Source organism: Gadus morhua, chromosome 5 (assembly GCF_902167405.1).
Source record: "Gadus morhua chromosome 5, gadMor3.0, whole genome shotgun sequence".
Classification (NCBI taxonomy): Eukaryota; Metazoa; Chordata; class Actinopteri; order Gadiformes; family Gadidae; genus Gadus; species Gadus morhua.
The window spans coordinates 5,199,269-5,203,247 of record NC_044052.1 but is presented as its reverse complement, the minus strand read 5'-3'; the positions used below and the strand labels follow the sequence as shown (position 1 = coordinate 5,203,247).

Sequence of the window (3,979 nt, the reverse complement as noted above, 5' to 3'; positions counted from 1 at the left end):
TGATGGTCTTAACAATCTTAACATGCTGCCGTCGGCAGCATGTTTTGAGTCATATTAGCTTGAACTGTCATGGGATTCTGGAAGTAGAATATTAAATAGGCTGTTTAGAAAAAATCCCGAATGCTCTAGCTCCCTCTAAAGCCTGTAATCAGCCTGTAATCGTGCTTGCAAAAATCGAGAGCTCCTGGTTTTGTTTAACCAACCAGGGGGGAGGAATTGCTACCTGTCAATCACAGCTTGTGCACACGCTGCTATCGAGCCCGCCCCCCATTCATGCGCACGAAAGTTCTCCGTGCGTGAAATTTTGAAGGCCTGCCGACGGCAGCTATAATGTTTGGTATGGCTATGTTTAAATGTTAATTGATGAAGTTTGTTTTTCTAGCATCAGACACTTCGGACAGCCTGCAGTATTAGGCAAGACATTATAAAACTCTGCAGGACATGTATAAAACCAAGGCCAGGCCAAACAAGAAGGATGTTGCCCAGCTCCTAGACCTTGAATTCCAGTCAAGACGCGCATTCATTGACTCCGATGTGACTAAGGAGCAAGACAGGCCTGTCAAGATCCTTGAGGCGTATCCCTGCTTTGGAGAATTGGACCATGTAAGCATATGTATTCATTTTATGCAGCCCTCTGCTTCCTAAGCCTAGGAATTACAACACTCGCTAACCACCACCAATGTGTAGCACCCACCTGGGTGATGCGGCAACCATTATGTTCCAAAACACTCACCACACACCAGCTTGAGGTGGAGAGTGAGGATCTGAATGAGTCAATTATAGTGAGGGGATGATTAGGGGGCCAGGTTGGGAATTTAGCCAGGACACTGGGGAACCCCCTACTCTTTGCAATAAGTGCCATGGGATCTTTAATGACCACAGTGAGTCGTGACCTCGGTTTAATGTCTCATCCGAAGGTTAAAGTTTAACTCTGTTAGATTTGAATTGTAATGTAAATTTTAATATTTTCATCTCTTCTCTATCTTTTGTCTCCCTGTGGGTTAGCTAATGGATGAACTCCGGCGGATCCTCGATCAAGGGAACCCCCACTTCCTACCTGAACTAAATACCCGGCGGGCGACCTTTTTTGAGAGGGCACAGTTTTATGGCGTTTTCAAGAAGGTCATGAGGCCTCCACTGTTGGACAAAGGTTATTACAGAACATAACAATTGAGAATCCCACAGAAGTATTAATGTTTGTTTGATAACTGGCTGCAGAAAAACTACTTTTTTAAAAATTACTTTTTTGTCTTGTTTTTTAACAGCACAGCAGTCAATCGCCCTGATGAAGGCATTGCCAGACTTATTTCCATCACCTGTGGCTCCACCCAAGAAGTTGGGACATGCAAGTGAGGCTTTGCTTCACATCCTTAAGGTAAGAAAATTTCACATTTACTTTACCATACAATACAAAAAGTGCATTGTGGTATTTCTTTTTCTTTTTGTGTTTGTCAGCCTACAGAAGACCCCAACACCTTTCTACGAGCAAGACCACTCTCCAGCCCGGTCGTTGTTGTCAGTGAAACTAACTGCATACTATCTATTGGAACCACCCCTGTGTTGACTTTCCCAAAAGAGGATATCGATGCTAGCGTAATGCATCTCATGGCATGCTATTACATCTTTCACCTTACAGATCCCAAGTGCGTTGGGATATACACTCATGTCTGTGCTGCAGACCGAGGTTCTCCTGGATGCCATCCACGACCAGGACATGACTTCCTCATATAGGAAGGCTATAGGCGAGTGGAAGAAATTCTTAGCTTAAAGTGGAAATGAGAGTGGATAATCTTGTTTTGGTTTGTTTTGAGGCTGTTTTTTTTTTGCCTTACGTGTTTTTTACTTTTTAGTTTGCTGTTAAGTTCAGCTGCATGACCTTCCCAAAAAAGGATATTGATGTTAGCACAATGTAAAATGGCATGCATTATCTTTCACCTTAGATATCCTAAGTGTGCACACTTCTGTCTGCGCAAGTTCTCTTGGATACTATCCACAGCCAGGACATGACTTCCTCATGTAGATAGATGCATGTTTTTCACTTTTTAGTTTGCTCTTTAAAAAATCTTCATTGAAGATCATGCGCCGAGCTGGAGTGTTTATTTGGAAAAATCCGATGAGTTTTTACATATCTCCATTTCAAGTCAAAGAGTACTGTCAGTACGGAAAAAAACTGTTTGGTTTTACCTAGCTCAGCCAGCAGCTAACGCAGACAGGCAGCTACAGTGCTAAACTCAGGGGGCATGTACATTGAGGCTGCCATGCCCCCAGAGTGAGGAGCTGTAGCTGCCTGTCTGTGTTAGCTGCTGGCTGATGCAACTCGAGCTAGGTAAGACCAAACTGTTTTTGTTTTTTTTGTATTGACAGTACTCTGTGACTTGAAATGGAGATCTATGTAAAAACTCATCGGATTTCTCCAATAAAACACTCCAGCTCGGCACATGATCTTCAAAACGTATTATTACAGGAAAAATCCGACGAGTTTTCATATAGTTCTCCGTTTTGAGGTCAAGGAGTACTGTCGGTACGAAAGCCCCCCAAAAACAATCGGTTTTACCTAGCAAGAGTTGCATGTACATGGAGGCTGCCATGCCCCCAGAGTGAAGAGCTGTAGCTGCCTGTCTGTGTTAGCTGCTGGCTGATGCAACTCTTGCTAGGTAAAACCGATAGTTTTTGGGGGGCTTTCGTACCGACAGTACTCCTTGACCTCAAAACGGAGAACTATATGAAAAATCGTCAGATTTTTCCTGTAATAGTAAGTTCAGGCTTTTACTGTTTCTACTGTAAAGGAAAAGTTGTACTTGAAAGGCAATAAAGACTTCAGATTTATTCAGATTCATGTATTTGTTTAACTAAGTAACAAGCCTGATAAATGTTTTTTCTCCCTTGAGTGTTAGGGAATTTACTCTTATTTAAAGAATTTTACAGTAGCATTGGATACTAAATTTATGTGATTTTGTTCTACATACTAGAATAAATAATTCTTAAATTGTTCTCATTATCTAGGCGAATATACTTGATTGCAGTGTATGTTGCCTAACATAAGTCCTTGTTTGGAGCTGATAATACTAGCATATGTTGAATAAAAGGTATATTTTCCTATATATCAAGAAAACTATTCTTAAATTTGGTTTGCTTATCTAGAAAAATGTTCTTGTTTGAAGTTTGGCTGTACTGACTTTAAGATATATTTACTTGCATGAAACCTTATTTGAAGATGATGGCACTAGCATATGCTGATTTTAAGCACATTGTCCTACATATTGAGAAAATAATTCCTAAATATTTTCCTTGAACCAATACAAATCTACTTGTTATTAGTCTAAACACACTAGTTTTAAGATATCCCTGGGGTTTTTAAGGCTAGATATATTCACTTGTTTTTAAAAATCTTGTTAAGTCAAATCTTCCTGTTCTGTTGGCAGATAATTTTGCTTATTTTAAGTAATATATTCCTCATTTTATTACTTTTTTTTCTTATTTTTTAAAGCCGACTTTTTGCAGTGTAGGTCTCAGTTTGTAGAGAAGAAAGAAAGAAAGAAAGAAAGAAAGAAAGAAAGAAAGAAAGAAAGAAAGAAAGAAAGAAGATACAATAGTTGAGCGCTGCATGCAGCACTCACCTAATAAACATTGTATCACCACAAGTAAGGTAACAATATAGTCACAATATAACTTTCAGATAGTGAGAGCCTCTCCCTGATCACAGGGAAAGCAAGGTAACTGCCAGATAAGGACTTCCTTGGGGATTTATTGGATTGGTGAGGCCGTGGCTGTAGACTGGTGAGGACCAAGGATATGCTGGAGGTAGAAGGCTGGTCCACCACACCGCCAACAGCCTGTAACAAGTTGCAAAACACAACATCTCATCAACATTACTGACACAAATATTGTTGTTATGGCTCAGACTGCCATTTGAACGGTGGTTCAAGCGATTATGTTATGCATGGTCGCCTGAGTATATAATAATATAAGATATATAATA

At 40.2% G+C, this 3,979-nt stretch overlaps 1 long non-coding RNA gene across 1 annotated transcript; it reads left to right on the top strand.

The window, feature by feature from the left end:
* The first annotated feature begins 1,011 nt into the window (after positions 1-1,011).
* On the top strand, positions 1,012-2,066 carry LOC115543854 (uncharacterized). Its single transcript, XR_003976762.1, has 3 exons — positions 1,012-1,150; positions 1,266-1,375; positions 1,456-2,066. It is a non-coding gene; the product is annotated as an uncharacterized LOC115543854 (long non-coding RNA).
* Positions 2,067-3,979: the final 1,913 nt, after the last annotated feature.